This window comes from Capricornis sumatraensis, chromosome 2 (genome assembly GCF_032405125.1).
Source record: "Capricornis sumatraensis isolate serow.1 chromosome 2, serow.2, whole genome shotgun sequence".
NCBI lineage: Eukaryota > Metazoa > Chordata > Mammalia > Artiodactyla > Bovidae > Capricornis > Capricornis sumatraensis.
In genome coordinates this window covers 196,951,690-196,970,587 of record NC_091070.1, presented here as the reverse complement: position 1 = coordinate 196,970,587, position 18,898 = coordinate 196,951,690, and the positions used below count along the sequence as shown (strand labels likewise).

General features: G+C 39.2%; 1 protein-coding gene across 1 annotated transcript in view; it reads right to left on the bottom strand.

Annotated features, from left to right (window-relative positions):
• Positions 1-18,898, bottom strand: part of AGBL4 (AGBL carboxypeptidase 4) — a 1,470,506-nt gene that overhangs the window by 1,392,677 nt on the left and 58,931 nt on the right. The gene's annotated exons all lie outside the window — the stretch shown is intronic.

Below are 18,898 nucleotides of genomic sequence, written 5' to 3'. Positions count from 1 at the left end.
GAAAGAGAAAATCACAATCAGAAAGTAAATCACTTAAATAAGTCATTACATAGACTTTTTAAAAAAAATAAAATTATAAAGCAAACTGAATCCAACAACACATAAAAAAGATCATACACCACAGTCAAGTTGGATAAATTCCAGGGTCATAAGAACAGTACACACATGCAAATCAATCATTGTGATAACTATGTCAACAAATGAAAAGACAAAAACTACATGATCATTTCAAAAGATGCAGAAAAACTACTTGATAAAATTGAAGACCCATTCAAGATAAAAATTCTTATCAATGTGGATATAGAGGAAACATATGTGCGTACATGCTAAGTCAATTCAGTTGTGTGTAACTCTTTGCAACCCTGTACTCTGTAGTCCATCAGGCTCCTCTATCCATGGAATTCTTCAGGCAAGAATACTCGAGCGGGTTGCCTTGCCCTCCTCCAGGGCATCTTGCGGACCCAGGGATCAAACCCATGTCTCCTGCACCTCCTGCACAGCAGGCAAATTCTTTACCACTGAGCCACGGGGGAAGCCCATAGAGGAAATATAATAAAGTTATTTATGACAAACTCAAAGGCAACATAATACTCAATGGTGAAAAGCTGAAAGCTTTCCCACTAAAATCTGGAACAAGACAAAAATACCCTCTCTTGCCACTTTTATTCAACACAGTATTGGAAATCTCAGCTACAGTAATCAAATAAGAAAAAGAAATAAAAGGTATCCAAATTAAAAGAGAAAAGGTAAAACTGTCATTATATGCAAAAGATATGATAGTACATATAAGAAACCCTAAGGACTCCAAGCAAAAACTAATAGAAATGATAAACATATTCAGTAAGGTAGCAGGATACAAAATTAACAGAATCAGTCACCTTTTTTTTTTTAACACTAACAATGACAAATCAGAAAAGGAAAGTAAAAAAAAGAAATCCTTTTAAAATTGCATCCCCCCAAAAAAACTTAGAAATAAAACTGACCAAGGAGATGACTTATATTCTGAGAACTATAAAACATTGACAAAGTAAATTGAAGATGATTTAAAGAAATGGAAATATATACCATGCTCTTGGATTAGAAGAATTGATATTGTTAAAATGGCCATACTATCCAAAGTAATTTACAGCCTTAATGTGATTCCTGTCAAATTAACCATGACATTTCTCACACTAAAACAAATAATCCTAAAATTTATATGAAACCATAAGCAAAATGACCATAAAAGACCCACAATTGCCAAAGCTATGCTAAGGAAAAAGACAAATCAGGAGGTATAATTCTCCCAGACTTCAGTAATACAAAAAGCTAGTTATCAAAACAGCATGGTATTTGCACAAAAATAGACATACAGATCAATGAAACAGAACAGACAGCCCAGAAATAAACCCACATACCTACAGTCAATTAGTTTTCAACAAAGGAGACAAGAATTTACAATGGAGAAAAGATAGTCTCTCTAGCAAGTGGTATAGGGAACACTGGACAGCTGCATGTAAATCAATGAAATCAGAACACACCTTCATACCATAAACAAAAATACCATACACTCAAAATGGCTTAAAGACTTAAATATAAGACATGGCACTATAAAACTACTAGAAAAGAATAAGCAAAACATTCTCAGATATCAATCATACCAATGTTTTCTTAGTTCAGTCTCCCAAGGCAATAGAAATAAAAACAAAAATAAACAAATGGGACTTAATCAAATTTACAAGCTTTTGCAAAGCAAAGGAAACCATAAGTGAAATGAGAGGGTATCTTACAGACTGAAAGAAAATATTTATAAATTATGTGACTGACAAGGGCTTAATTTCCAAAATATACAAACAGCTCATACAACTCAGCAATAACAACAAAAAATAACCCAGTCAAAAAAAATGGCAGAAGACCTCAGTGGACATTTCTCCAAAGAAGACATACAGATGTCCAACAAGCATATGAAAAGATGTTCAACATCACTAAATATTAGAGAAATGCAAACAAAACCACAATGAGGTGCCACCTCACACCAGACAGAATGGCCTTATCAAAAAGTCTACAAATAACCTAGAGAGAATATGGGGGGAAGGCGATGGCACCCCACTCCAGGACTCTTGCCTGGAAAATTTCATGGATGGAGGAGCCTGGTAGGCTGCAGTCCATGGGGTCGCAAGAGTTGGACACAACTGAGCGACTTCACTTTCACTTTTCACTTTAATGCATTGGAGAAGGACATGGCAACCCACTTCAGTGTTCTTGCCCGGAGAATCCCAGGGATGGGGGAGCCTGGTGGGCTGCCGTCTATGGGGTCGCAGAGAGTCGGACACAACTGAAGCGACTTAGCAGTAGTAGCAGCAGCAGAGAGAGTGTGGAGAAAAGGACACCCTCCTACATTATTAGTGGGAATGTAAATTGGTGTGGCCACCATGGAGAAAAGTATGGAGGTTCCTTACAAAACTAAAAACAGAATGCCTTCAGTTCAGGTCAGTTCAGTCGCTCAGTCGTGTCCGACTCTCTGTGACGCCATGAATTGCAGCACGCCAGGCCGCCCTGTTCATCACCATCTGTTGGAGATCACTCAGACTCACGTGCATCGAGTCAGTGATGACATCCAGCCATCTCATCCTCTGTCGTCCCCTTCTCCTCCTGCCCCCGATCCCTCCCAGCATCAAGGTCTTTCCAATGAATCAACTCTTCTCATGAGGTAGCCAAAGTACTGGAGTTTCAGCTTTAGTATCATTTCTTCCAAAGAAATACCAGGGCTGATCTCCTTCAGAATGGACTGGTTGGATCTCCTTGCAGTCCAAGGAACTCTCAAGAGTCTTCTCCAACACCACAGTTCAAAAGCATCAATTCTTCGGTGCTCAGCCTTCTTCACAGTCCAACTCTCACATCCATACATGACCACAGGAAAAACCATAGCCTTTACTAGATGGATCTTAGTCGGCAAAGCAATGTCTCTGCTTTTGAATATACTATCCAGGTTGGTCATAACTTTTCTTCCAAGGAGTAAGTGTCTTTTAATTTCATGGCTGCAATCACCATCTGCAGTGGTTTTGGAGCCCAAAAAATAAAGTCTAACACTGTTTCCACTGGTCTCCCATCTATTTCCCATGAAGTGAAGGGACTGGATGCCATAATCTTCATTTTCTGAATGTTGAGCTTTAAGCCAACTTTTTCACTCTCCTCTTTCACTTTCATCAAGAGGCTTTTTAGTTCCTCTTCACTTTCTGCCATAAGGGTGGTGTCATCTGCATATCTGAGGTTATTGACATTTCTCCCAGCAATCTTGATTCCAGCTTGTGTTTCTTCCAGTCCAGCGTTTCTCATGATGTATTCTGCATATAAGTTAAATAAGCAGGTGACAATATACAGCCTTGACCTATTCCTTTTCCTATTTGGAACCAGTCTGTTGTTCCACATCCAGTTCTAACTGCTGCTTCCTGACCTGCATACAGATTTCTCAAGAGGCAGGTTAGGTGGTCTGGTATTCCCATCTCTTTCAGAATTTTCCACAGTTTATTGTGATCCACACAGTCAAAGGCTATGGTATAGTCAAGAAAGCAGAAATAGATGTTTTTCTGGAACTCTCTTGCTTTTTCCATGATCCAGCGGGTGTTGGCAATTTGATCTCTGGTTCCTCTGCCTTTTCTAAAACCAGCTTGAACATCGGGGAGTTCACGGTTCACGCATTGCTGAAGCCTGGCTTGGAGAATTTTCAGCATTACTTTACTAGCGTGTGAGATGAGTGCAATTGTGCGGTAGCTTGAGCATTCTTTGGCATTGCCTTTCTTTGGGATTGGAATGAAAACCGACCTTTTCCAGTCCTGTGGCCACTGCTGAGTATTCCAAATTTGCTGACATATTGAGTGCAGCACGTTCACAGCATCATCTTTCAGGATTTGAAACAGCTCAACTGGAATTCCATCACCTCCACTAGCTTTGTTCATAGTGATGCTTTCTAAGGCCCACTTGACTTCACATTCCAGGATGTCTGGCTCTAGATTAGTGATCACATCATCATGATTATCTGGGTCATGAAGATTTTTTTTGTACAGTTCTTCCATGTATTCTTGCCACCTCTTCTTAATATCTTCTGCTTCTCTTAGGTCCATACCATTTCTGTCCTTTATCAAGCCCATCCTTGCATGAAATGTTCCCTTGGTATCTCTAATTTTCTTGAAGAGATCTCTAGTCTTTCCCACTGTGTTCTTTTCCTCTATTTCTCTGCACTGATCGCTGAAGAAAGCTTTTTTATCTCTTCTTACTATTCCTTAGAACTCTGCATTCAGACGCGTATATCTTTCCTTTTCTCCTTTGCTTTTTGCCTCTCTTCTTTTCACAGTTATTTGTAAGGCCTTCCCAGACAGCCATTTTGCTTTTTTGCATTTCTTTTCCATGGGGATGGTCTTGATCCCTGTCTCCTGTACAGTGTCACGAACCTCATTCCATAGTTCATCAGGCACTCTATCTATCAGATCTAGGCCCTTAAATCTATTTCTCACTTCCATGCTTTTATTTAGGTCATACCTGAATGGTCTAGTGGTTTTCCCTACTTTCTTCAACTTAAGTCTGAATTTGGTAACAAGGAGTTCATGATCTGAGCCACAGTCAGCTCCTGGTCTTGTTTCTGTTGACCGTATGGAGCTTCTCCATCTTTGCTGCATAGAATACAATCAATCTGATTTCGGTGTTGACAATCTGGTGATGTCCATGTGTAGAGTCATCTCTTGTGTTGTTGGAAGAGGGTGTTTGCTATGACCAGTGCATTTTCTTGGCAAAACTCTATTAGTCTTTGCCCTGCTTCATTCCACATTTCAAGGCCAAATTTGCCTGTTACTCCAGGTGTTTCTTGTCGTTCTACTTTTGCATTCCAGTCCCCTATAATGAAAAGGATAACTTTTTTGGGTGTTAGTTCTAAAAGGTCTTGTAGGTCTTCATGAAACTGTTCAACTTCAGTTTCCTCAGCATTACTGGTTGGGGCATAGACTTGGATAACTGTGATATTGAATGGTTTGCCTTGGAGACGAACAGAGATCATTCTGTCATTTTTGAGATTGCATCCAAGTACTGCATTTCGGACTCTTTTGTTGACCATGATGGCTACTCCATTTCTTCTGAGGGATTCTTGCCCACAGTAGTAGATGTAATGGTCATCTGAGTTAAATTCACCCATTCCAGTCCATTTTAGTTCGCTGATTCATAGAATGTCGACGTTCACCCTTGCCTTCTCTTGTTTGACCACTTCCAATTTGCCTTGATTCATGGACCTAACATTCCAGGTTCGTATGCAATATTGCTCTTTACTGCATCGGACCTTGCTTCTATCACCAGTCACATCCACAACTGGGTATTGTTTTTGCTTTGGCTCCATCCCTTCATTCTTTCTGGAGTTATTTCTCCACTGATCTCCAGTAGCATATTGGGCATCTAATGACCTGGGGAGTTCCTCTTTTGGTATCCTATCATTTTGCCTTTTCATACTGTTCATGGGGTTCTCAAGGCAAGAATACTGAAGTGGCTTGCCATTCCCTTCTCCAGTGGACCATGCTCTGTCAAAATGCCTTATGATCCAGCAATCCCACTCCTAGGCATATACATGGAGATAACTAATCTAAAAAGTTACATGCACCCCAATATTCATAGCAGCAGTATTTACAATAGCCAAGAGATGGAAGCAACTTAAATGTTCATCAACAGATGAACAATAAAGAAGATGTGGTATATATACATAATGCTACCAGCCAGAAAAAAGAATGAAATATTGCCATTTGCAGCAACATTGATGGATCTAGAAATTATCATACTAAGTGAAGTTGACTCATTGGAAAAGACTTTGATGCTGGGAGGGATCGGGGGCAGGAGGAGAAGGGGATGACAGAGGATGAGATGGCTGGATGGCATCACTGACTCGATGGACGTGAATCTCAGTGAACTCCAGGAGTTGGTGATGGACAGGGAGGGCTGGTGTGCTGCGATTCATGTGGTCGCAAAGAGTCAGACACGACTGAGTGACTGAACTGAACTGAACGGAATGAAGTCAGAAAGAGTAAGACAGATACTATATGATACCACTTCTATGTGAAATCTAAAATATGACACAAATGAATTAATTTATGAAACAGAAAGACTTGAAGAGATAGAAAACAAATTTGCAGCTACCATAGGGGAAGGAGGATAGAGAAAGGATAAATTGCAGATAAATTTCGGATTAGTAGATACAAACTACTGTATATAAAATAGAAATACAACAGGTCCTAGTATATAGCAGAGGAATTACATTCAATATCCTATAATAAACCACAATAAAAAATATATATACATACATAATTAAATTATTTTGAGTACACCAAAAACTAACACAACACTGTAAATCAACTATACTTCGATTAAAAAATGAGAATGAGACTCAGCAAAAACATATGTTTATGACATATTGTTTCTGGAAATTTCAAATATAAGAGAACTAGCTACAAAAATATATTTTAGATTTGAATAATTTTCATAAGCAAAGTTGTTAGGCCAAAATTAAGACAAACATAGGGCCCTGCAGGGTTATTCCTGGTAGCTCAGTGGTAAAGAATCTGCCTGCCAATTCAGGAGACATGGGTTTGACCTCTGAACTGGGAAGATCCCATGGAGAAGGAAATGGCAACCCACTCCAATATTCTTGCCTGGGAAATCCCATGGACAGAGAAGCCAGATGGGCTATAGTCCATGGGGTCACAAAAAGAGTCGGACAGGACTTAGGAACAAAAACAATGAGAACCTTGCACTTAGTTTGCAGGGGAAAAACATCTATTATAGCAATGCAGATCTAGCCCACTGGAAGCAAATGTTTTAAATTTTTTCAAAGCATTGGTTAATCAATATTACCAGAAAGTCAACACAATCACGACAACACTGATAGAAGCTATTCTGATCACGTAAAAGAATAAGTTTTAATCAACCATATACTGACAATTTGGTCTATTTCAGGCACGCATTTTAAGAGGGTCACAAATCAGAGCGTTTTTATTGAAAGAGAAACTTGACCTTGCTGAGTCATCTGAGATCCATATCCAAAGAAAAGAAGCTGGAAAAAAAAAAAATAGTAACAATAACAAATTCACTATTATGTCCACAACATAGTAGGAACTCTTAATGTTTAATAAACAAATGAAAACAAAACTCTGAAAGGATATATTACAAATCTCTCAAAATTTGAATAGTTCTTAACAAGTGAAAAAAAAAAAGATTAGACTATCAGATTTGCATTGTTAGACTGAACTAAAACTACCATTCAGTAGATTTTGGCCCAAAATATGAGGGGAAAAAACAACACCCAACAAACATTACAATCCAACCATGAAATGAGCTGTTCTAGAAAAATGGTCTGCATTTCATGACAGACTTAAAGTAGAGCCTAGATGTCTTTCCTCAGGCGTTCTGTAAAAATGGATCTTCCTTAAAGGAAACTAGAGAAGATGGCCTCTAAGTATCCCTAAAGTGTACAATTCAAAGAACTTATTAAGCATCTCCACATGTGCAGACAGTAAGAAATACCAAGAAATAAATGAAATAAGTGAAGTGTAATGTATGATTTCTGTTCTCAATAAGCTTATCCTAAAGTTGAGAAGATTCAATTAATATATGTAAAATAATTAATTAATTATTTTAATTATTATTATCACAATTATATGTGAAACAAACTGTGTAAGATTAAAGAAGGTAGGGGTTGGTAAGTGATGACTTACTGGGAAGATCTCTTTTAGTTGGTCAGATGTAAGTTAGTCCTTACAAGATGGACAACCGGTTTTAAATTTTTCATCAGCTAACAAATCAGATGTGGGGTATCTCTTCATGGCTGCTCCAGCAAAGTGCAGCCGCTGATTATAGGGGACTAGAATGTAAAAGTAGGAAGTCAAGAAACACCTGAGGTAACAGGCAAATTTGGCATTGGAATACAGAATGAAGCAGGGAAGAGGTTAATAGAGTTTTGCCAAGAGAACGCATTGGTCATAACAAACACTCTCTTCCAAAAACACCAGAGTCTTAAGACTCTACACATGGACATCTCAGATGGTCAACACCGAAAACAGATTGATTATCTTCTTTGCAGCCAAAGAGGGAGAAGCTCCATACAGTCAACAAAAACAATACGGGGAGCTGACTGTGGTTCAGATCATGAACTCCTTATTGCCAAATTCAGACTGAAATTGAAGAAAGTAGGGAAAACCACGAGACCATTCAGGTATGGCTGAAATCAAATCCCTTACAATTATACAGTGGAAGTGAGAAATAGATTTAAAGGACTAGATCTGATAGATAGAGTGCCTGATGAACTACGGAATGAGGTTCCTGACACTGTACAGGAGACAGGGATCAAGACCATCCCCATGGAAAAGAAATGCAAAAAAGCAAAATGGCTGTCAGGGGAGGCCTTACAAATAGCTGTGAAAAGAAGAGAAGTGAAAAACAAAGGAGAAAAGGAAAGATACAAGAATCAGAATGCAGAGTTCCAAAGAATAGCAAGAAGAGATAAGAAAGCCTTCCTCAGCAATCAATGCAAAGAAACAGAGGAAAAGAACAGAATGGGAAAGACTAGAGATCTCTTCAAGAAAATTAGAGATACCAAGGGAACATTTCACACAAAGATGGGCTCGATAAAGGACAGAAATGGTATGTACCTAACAGAAGCAGAAGATATTAAGAAGAGGTGGCGAGAATACACAGAAGAACTATACAAAAAAGATCTTCATGACCCAGATAATCACGATGGTGTGATCACTCATCTAGAACCAGACACCCTGGAATGTAAAGTCAAGTGGACTTTAGGAAGCATCACTACGAATACAGCTAGTGGAGGTGATGGAATTCCAGTTGAGCTATTTCAAATCCTGAAAGATGATGCTGTGAAAGTGCTACACTCAATATGCCAACACATTTGGAAAACTCAGCAGTGGCCACAGGACTGGAAAAGGTCCATTTTCATTCCAATCCCAAAGAAAGGCAATGCCAAAGAATGCTCAAACTACCACACAATTGCACTCATCTTACACACTAAGAAAGTAATGCTCAAAATTCTCCAAGCCAGGCTTCAGCATTGCGTGAACCGTGAACTTCCAGATGTTCAAGCTGGATTTAGAAAAGGCAGAGGAACCAGAAATCAAATTGCCAACATCCACTGGATCATGGAAAAAGCAAGAGAGTTCCAGAAAAACATCTATTTCTGCTTTCTTGCCACAGCCTTTGACTGTGTGGATCGCAATAAACTGTGGAAAATTCCTAAAGAGATGGGAATACCAGACCACAGGACCTGCCTCTTGAGAAATCTATATGCAGATCAGGAAGCAACAGTTAGAACTGGACACGGAACAACAGACTGGTTCCAAATAGGAAAAGGAGTACATCAAGGCTGTATATTGTCACCCTGCTTATTTAACTTCTATGCAGAGTACATCCTGAGAAACTGGGCTGGAAGAAGCACAAGCTGGAATCAAGATTGCCAGGAGAAATATCAATAACCTCAGATATACAGATGACACCACCCTTATGGCAGAAAGTGAAGAGGAACTAAAAAGCCTCTTGATGAAAGTGAAAGAGGAGAGTGAAAAAGTTGGCTTAAAGCTCAACATTCAGAAGACAAAGATCATGGCATCTGATCCCATCACTTCATGCCAAATAGATGGGGAAACAGTGGAAACAGTGTCAGACTTTATTTTGGGGGGCTCCAAAATCACTGCAGATGGTGACTGCAGCCATGAAATTAAAAGACACTTACTCCTTGGAAGAAAAGTTATGACCAACCTAGACAACATATTCAAAAGCAGAGACATTACCTTGCCAACAAAGGTCCATCTAGTCAAGGCTATGGTTTCTCCTGTGGTCATGTATGGATGTGAGAGTTGGACTGTGAAGAAAGCTGATCGCTGAAGAATTGATGCTTTTGAACTGTGGTGTTTGAGAAGACTCTTGAGAGTCCCTTGGACTGCAAGGAGATCCAACCAGTCCATCCTAAAGGAGATCAGTCCTGGGTGTTCTTTGGAAGGACTGATGCTAAAGCTGAAACTCCAATACTTTGGCCACCTGATGTGAAGAGTTAACTCATTGGAAAAGATTCTGATGCTGGGAGGGATTGGGGGCAGGAGGAGAAGGGGACGACAGAGGATGAGATGGCTGGATGGCATCACTGACTTGATGGTTGTGAGTTTGAGTGAATTCCAGGAGTTGGTGATGGACAGGGAGGCCTGGCGTGCTGCAATTCATGGGGTCGCAAAGAGTCGGACACAACTGAGCGACTGAACTGAACAAATCAGATTATACTTTGTTCCTTTTTCAATTTACTGAAGTGATGACATATTGTCTACTTTTCAAGATGTGTTGTAAAGTAAATATATAAAGCAATAGCAAAATATTTCAGATCATTTCTATACCACTAATGTTGAAGAAAATCTTATTTCAAAGGACAATCCTTTAGGTCTTGAGATGGTATGGTACTCTCAAAAGGCTCAAACAGTAATGCGAAGCTTAGCTTTATTATATTATTTATATGGAATCCTCATGAATGAGATGCTGAGCCTCTTATTACTTCGAGACTAAGGTATTTCTCTAACATAAAATAATAAAAAATTTCCCATATTTACCTACTAACATGTTAACTAAATATAGAATTTGTCAGGTTTTATAAATATTCTCTAAATTTAAACATTGCAATAGATAATAAGCTTTTCAGGTCTGATCATATTACCTAACAAAGTCTCATAAATAAAACAGATGAGTTATAAACAGTTGAACTGACAGATGAGTAAGTGATTAAATGACAAAATACATATGTAGAAATGTTTCAAATTAATTTATATTATTTCAATAAGTTAAAATATAAAAAGTATGTATATGGAACCACTATAGACAAAATGAATCAATCAGACTTCAAAGTAGAATTTGATTAAAATCAGTAAAAATAGCTACTATTTACAGAGAACTTGTGATATGTGGCCACTGCTGAGTTTTCCAAATTTGCTGGCATATTGAGTCAGCACTTTCACAGCATCAACTTTCAGGATTTGAAATAGCTCAACTGGAATTCCATCTCCTCCACTAGCTTTGTTCGTAGTGATGCTTTCTAAGGCCCACTCGACTTCACATTCCAGGATGTCTGGCTCTAGGTGAGTGATCACACCATCATGATTTTCTGGGTAGTGAAGATCTTTTTTGTACAGTTCTTCTATGTATTCTTGCCACCTCTTCTTAATATCTTCCACTTCTGTTAGGTCCATACCATTCTGTCCTTTATCGAGCCCATCTTTGAGTGAAATGTTCCCTTGGTATCTCTAATTTTCTTAAAGAGATCTCTAGTCTTTCCCATTCTGTTCTTTTCCTCTATTTCTTTGCATTGATCGCTGAGGAAGGCTTTCTTATCTCTTCTTGCTATTCTTTGGAACTCTGCATTCAGATGCTTATATCTTTCCTTTTCTCCTTTGTTTTTCACTTCTCTTCTTTTCACAGCTATTTGTAAGGCCTCCCCTGACAGCCATTTTGCTTTTTTGCATTTCTTTTCCATGGGGATGGTCTTGATCCCTGTCTCCTGTACAATGTCACGAACCTCCGTCCATAGTTCATCAGGCACTCTATCTATCAGATCTAGTCCTTTAAACCTATTTCTCACTTCCACTGTATAATTATAAGGGATTTGACTTCGGCCATACCTGAATGGTCTCATGGTTTTTCCTACTTTCTTCAATTTCAGTCTGAAATTGGCAATAAGGAGTTCATGATCTGAGCCACAGTCAGCTCCTGGTACTTTGGCCACCTCATGTGAAGAGTTGACTCATTGCAAAAGACTCTGATGCTGGGATGGATTGGGGGCAGGAGGAGAAGGGGACGACAGAGAATGAGATGGCTGGATGGCATCACTGACTCAATGGATGTGAGTCTGAGTGAACTCCGGGAGTTGGTGATGGACAGGGAGGCCTGGCGTGCTGCAATTCATGGGGTCATAAGAGTCGGACATGACTGAATGACTGAACTGAACTGAACTGAGACACTGGCCTAAGTATTTCATACAGTATTTCATAATACACATCTGCCACTGACAATTCTTTGTCACTCCAATCCCAATTTCCTTTTTTTTTCTCAAATACTTCACAGTTTTATCTAACTTCTCAGAATCTTAGAAATGCCATAAGTAGGAATATATCCAGGAAACACTCAATGGAATACACTAGATGCATTTTAGGGTCTTTAAGAAGTTCCCTGAAAAAACAATCCACCATGGTCAAAGAAATAGAAAAAACAATCCTAAGAGAGCAGGTACAAAAATCCATGGCATTATGCCTTTCTCCCCATTGTGACTTTCTCTCTATTGTTACCAGATATGTCTGAATATAGCGAGAGCCAGCAAGGTATACTGAAAAGAGGCCTAATCTAGAAATAAATCTTAAATTCATGTCCATCCTGTGCCACTTACTGTATGATCTTAAAGAAAGTGATTCCATGTACACAGAGTTAAATTTATCTGTAAAATAAAAGGCATTGAATTAAATGACCTCTTAATAACTTCTGCCTATAAAATCACAATGGCTAATTAATTTTTAAAAATAGATTTGAGTAAGCTAGGAGTTGTTACACATTCTCATTTATTTAATTGGTTTAGTACACAAGAAGATGTGTTATAAATATTTGCTCAATAACTGGGGACAAGGAATGGGTCAGATAAATAACCAGTGACTGTCAAGATCAAATGGAGCAATGTTAAATAGTCTTAGTATCTTGGTGAATTGTTCATATATTAGTGCTAACTCCAAAAACCAGCACCTGCTAGTGTCAAGAGGATTTAGAAATTCAAGGAATAAGATGCCAAGAGTTCTTCCAACACTGTTCCTATACCTGACATGCAGAAAATATCACACTGATGCCTAAAGCCACATTTTGATTCCCAGAGAACAGAGCAGAACAAATCCAGAGGATAAAACAGGGGACCTGAAAGCTCATGTCAGAATGCACTTGTGGTCTCCTGGGAAACCCCTGCAATTCAATAGGCTAAGAATATCATTCTACTTCCCAGAGAAGACACCGCTCTGATGTATACCATTAAAGGCTGACAGCTGCTCTTTAAACACACATGCAAATACTTAGGTACCCTCTACAGAGTGTTCAGCTGTAGTACAAACCTGAAGAAGCCTTGGATTGTGGATGGATGTGTGTATGCATGCTCAGTTGCTAAGTTATGAGCATCTCAGAGAGTCCGTGTACTACAGCCCTCCTGGCTCCTCTCTTCATGGAATTTTCCAGACAAGAATACTGGAGTGCATTGCCATTTCCCTTCTCCAGGGGATCGTCCCAATCCAGGGATCGAACTCACATCTCCTGTGTCTCCTGCACTGGCAGCCAGATTCTTTACCACTGAGCCACCTAGGAAGCCCTTGGATTGTGGATGTGTCTGTGCTTAGTCCCTCAGTCATGTTCGACTCTTTGTGATCCCACAGACCGTGACCCTCCAGGCTCTGCTGTCCACAGGATTCCCCAGGCAGGAATACTGGAGTGTCATTTCCTTCTCCAGGGGATCTTTCTGACCCATGGATCAAACCCAGGTCTTCTGCACTGCAGACAGATTCTTTACAGTCTGAGCCACCAGGGAAGCCCTGGATTATGGACACTTTTCTTTAAAAGTGTAACTATTGCTATTTTTCATAGCTATCAGTTACATGTCAGTGTAACATAGTGGAAAGAGAAATGGCTTTGGAGTCAAAGTGACCTGTGTTTCGTCTTTCTACTTTTACCATTTTATAATTGTGTGACCTTAGAAAATTACCTAAACTCTCTTAGCTACAGTTTCTGCCAACTATTAAATACTGACTACCTCACAGATTTTTATATGAATTAAAAGAATAATAGATGAAATCTAGAACAGACACTGGCAAATAACCAACCATATTTGTAGCTAAAAGTTAAAAGACCAGATAGATAAATTGATCAAAATCTCTGTTTTCAACAGGAGCTTGTCAACCAAGTGAGAGAAATAGGGACACATGGATAATCATATAGAGTGTGGTAACTGATGTGAGAGAACCATGGGCATATGCAGAAGACGGTATCAGGAGTGCAGGAAAAATTCTAAGAGAAGATATCTTTTAAGGTGAGTTGTGAAGAATAAGTGAACAAATGAACAAGGGATTTAAGTCCCTAGCAAAAGAAGCCATATGTTCAAAGGCTTAAAACTGTTAAGACTGCATGGTAAGTGAGAGGATCAGAAAGCCCTTCAGTGTGGTTGGAGCACAGCATGGGTGTCCTGTGATAGAAGGTAGAGCTTCAGAGGTAGGCAAAAAAGAACCACATCCTGCAAATGCCTTCTATGGCACACTGACATATATAATCTGAAAGGTATTTGGAACTACTATAGGATTTTAAGCAGAAAAGTGCCAAAATTGAATTTATTTAGTAGAAAAATCACCCTAACTACAGCATGGAGAATATACTGAATATATAATGACCAGGGTTAGTGAGATCATTGCAGTAAATAGTTCAGGAGACAAATGATGAGGGCCTAAACTGACACAAAGACTATAGCAATAGAGGAAAAGAACTAGGTTCAAAGGTATTTAGTCATTTACAAAGTTGGTATTCAATAAACAATGACAGAATGATGAATGAAGGAATGAATAAGTGAGTGAATCAATACAAAAATCAATGACACGAAAGGAAAATAGATATTCAGAAGTTAGACAATAAAATTTGAGAAGTGATCCTCTGAAGAACATAAGGGATAAGAAGAAGTCTAAGGTGGTTCCCAAGTTTCTAATTTGGGTGACTGAATATAACTAACTACAAAAGAAAATATAGGAAGGAAGAGATTTATGATGAAAAAATTACGAGTTCAGCTTTGAAATGTTGAGCTTGTCGTATCTGGGAACATGTAAATATCCTATAGGCAGTTAAAAATATGAATATGCTACTCATTAAAAATATGAATATGGTACTTGAGAGAGAAGTTTGGGTTGGAGACAGAAATATGATATCAAGGGAATAGATAAGCATTAGTGAAAGTCATGAAAATAGAAGAGATCACCCAAGAAGTCCTAATTATTGCTTGAATTATGGGATAAGGACTCTAAATACATATAACCTAGTTAGTAGTTAAGAAGTATTAAAGGCTAGAGAAGGAACATTATATTTTTGTCCAAATTTGCATAGGATGGGATGAGTATAATGAGAAAATAAAACAGGAAGATTACCTTTAAAAGTTATCTCATCAAAATATCAATAATTTTATACTTTAAGAAAGAAAAAAATAATCTGATGATAAGGAATCATTAAGCTTTTCCTCGGAAGGCAAGTTACGACCAACCTAGATAGCATATTCAAAAGCAGAGACATTACTTTGTCAACAAAGGTCCATCTAGTCAAGGCTATGGTTTTTCCAGTAGTCATGTATGGATGTGAGAGTTGGACTGTGAAGAAAGCTGAGCGCTGAAGAATTGATGCTTTTGAACTGTGGTGTTGGAGAAGACTCTTGAGAGTCCCTTGGACTGCAAGGAGATCCAACCAGTCCATTCTGAAGGAGATCAGTCCTGGGTGTTCTTTGGAAGGACTGATGCTAAAGCTGAAACTCCAGTACTTTGGCCACCTCATGCGAAGAGTTGACTCATTGGAAAAGACCCTGATGCTGGGAGGGATTGGGGGCAGGAGGAGAAGGGGACGACAGAGGATGAGATGGCTGGATGGCATCACCAACTCGATGGATGTGAGTTTGAGTGAACTCTGTGAGTTGGTGATGGACAGGGAGGCCTGGTGTGCTGCGATTCATAGGGTCGCAAAGAGTCGGACACGACTGAACTGCCTTTAGCAAAATAATGCAGTAAGAAAATGCACATTTTAAAAACATCCAAGTAGCCATGAGCCAGTTACTTTACTTATGAGCTTTAGTTTCTACATCTGTAAAATAGGGGTGATAATACCTACTGAGAAATTGTTTAATTAACATATTTGAAAATACATATAGTGACATTATGGAAAACATCTCCTCTTAAACATTATGCTAAAGTGGAACAACATGGTACCTGAATAGCAACAGATCATAGAAATTCTACATAGGATAGAGTCAGAAAGGGTGAAAGATGTAATTAAAAACTGTGATAATCACTAGTTGAACTGAACTCTCAGTCAGATCCTAAGCTATAATGTGATAGTAAGCTAATTTTAAAAGCCCTTGGAACTACTGATCTCTACTCAGTTGGCTCAGTGGTAAAAGAATGTGCCTCCAATGCAGGAAACCCAGGTTTGATCCCTGGGTCAGAAAGAACCCCTGGAGAAGGGAATGGCAACCCACTCCAGTATTCTTGCCTGGAGAATTCCACAGACAGAGAAACCTAATAGGATACAGTCCATGGAGGGTGAAAAGAGTCAGACAGGACTGAGCAACTAGCACTTCCACTTTCGTTAGGCAGGAACTGTCTTTTATCTGTTTGTCCTGATATAAAGTTGGCAGAGTTAAATGAATGTGAAAATGATACTGAAATTTACTATGTTGAAGGTGCTACCACATTATTTAATCGTGACTAAGAAAATTTTTGAGCACTTTATGTTCTGAATACTTACACATATCATATCAATCTTCATAATAATCCTATAAAGTAATATTGTTTCCTTTCAATAGAGGAAGAAAGCAAGGTCCAAAGGAGCTAACTACATATCAGAAAATCACATGGCCTTTAAGCAGCAGAATGAATTTTTGAAGGAAAACTACAATCTGGCAGTGGTATTCAGGGCTACTGTCAACCTATAAGATGCCTTTGTATAAACTAGAAACCATTGTCCCTTTGAGTGGATACAGCTCTTTCTTGGGGTGCACAGCATGGCAAGCCAAATATAGGCTGGATTTTAACCTTTACTCACACCTGTCAGTGACCCATCATTAAGAGACCCACCTGCACAGCTACAAACAGAAGCCTCAGTATAATGGGCAAACAAATGAACTGATAATGATTCATCAAATTATCTAGAGTTGTGTTGTCCAATATGGTAGCCAATAGTCACTTGTGGCTATTTAAAATTAATATTCAATTCCTTAATTTCCCTGGCACAATAACTACATGTGGCTAGGAACAACCACACTGGACAGTGCAGATATAGTAGAACATTTTCAACACTGCAGAAAACCTCTTTGGACAAAACCGCATTAGAATATACATGCAAGGGTATTCAGTTCAGTTCATTCACTTAGTCGTGTCCAACTCTCTGCGACCCCATGAATCACAGCATGTCAGGCCTCCCTGTCCATCACCAACTCCCGGAGTTCACTCAGACTCACATCCATCGAGTCAGTGATGCCATTCAGCCATCTCATCCTCTGTCGTCCCCTTCTCCTCCTGCCCCCAATCCTTCCCAGTGTCAGAGACTTTTCCAATGAGTCAACTCTTCACATGAGGTGGCCGAAGTATTGGAGTTTCAGCTTCAGCATCAGTCCTTCCAAAGAACACCCAGGACTGATCTTCTTTAGAATGGACTGGTTGGATCTCCTTGAAGTCCAAGGGACTCTCAAGAGTCTTCTCCAACACCACAGTTCAAAAGCATCAATTCTTCAGCGCTCAGCCTTCTTCACAGTCCAACTCTCACATCCATACATGACCACAGAAAAAACCATAGCCTTGACTAGACGGACCTTAGTCAGCAAAGTAATGTCTCTGCTTTTAAATATGCTATCTAGGTTGCTCATAATTTTTCTTCCAAGGAGTAAGCGTCTTTTAATTTCATGGCTGCAATCACCATCTGCAGTGATTTTGGAGCCCAAAAAATAAAGTCTAACACTGTTTCCCCTGTTTCCCCATCTATTTCCCATGAAGTGATAGGACCGTATGCCATGATCTTCATTTTCTGAATGTTGAGCTTTAAGCCAACTTTTTCACTCTCCACTTCCACTTTCATCAAGAGGCATTTTAGTCCCTCTTCACTTTCTGCCATAAGGGTGGTGTCATCTGCATATCTGAGGTTACTGATATTTCTCCCAGCAATCTTGATTCCAGCTTGTGTTTCTTCCAGTCCAGCGTTTCTCATGATGTACTCTGCATAGAAGTTAAATAAGCAGGGTGACAATATACAGCCTTGACCTATTCCTTTTCCTATTTGGAACCAGTCTGTTGTTCCACGTCCAGTTCTAACTCTTGCTTCTGACCTGCATACAGATTTCTAAAGAGGCAGGTTAGGTGGTCTGGTATTCCCATCTCTTTCAGAATTTTCCACAGTTTATTGTGATCCACACAGTCAAAGGCTTTGGCATAGTCAAGAAAGCAGAAATAGATGTTTTTCTGGAATTCTCTTGCTTTTCCCATGATCCAGTGGATGTTGGCAATTTGATCTCTGGTTCCTCTGCCTTTTCTAAAACCAGCTTGAACATCAGGGAGTTCACGGTTCACACATTGCTGAAGCCTGGCTTGGAGAATTTTCAGCATTACTTTACTAGCGTGTGAGATGAGTGCAATTGTCCGGTAGCTTGAACATTCTTTGGCATTGCCTTTCTTTGGGATTGGGATGAAAATGGACCTTTTCCAGTCCTGTGGCCACTGCTGAGTTTTCCACATTTGCTGGCATATTGAGTGTAGCACTTTCACAGCATCATCTTTCAGGATTTGAAACAGCTCAACTGGAATTCCATCACATCCACTAGCTTTGTTCATAGCGATGCTTTCCAAGGCCCACTTGACTTCACATTCCAGGATGTCTGGCTCTAGATTAGTGATCACAACATCATGATTATCTGGGTCATGAAGATCTTTTTGTATAGTTCTTCTGTGTATTCTTGCCACCTCTTCTTAATATCTTCTGCTTTTGTTAGGTCCATACCATTTCTGTCCTTTATCAAGCCCATCTTTGTGTGAAATGTTCCCTTGGTATCTCTGATTTTCTTGAAGAGATCTCTAGTCTTTCCCATTCTGTTCTT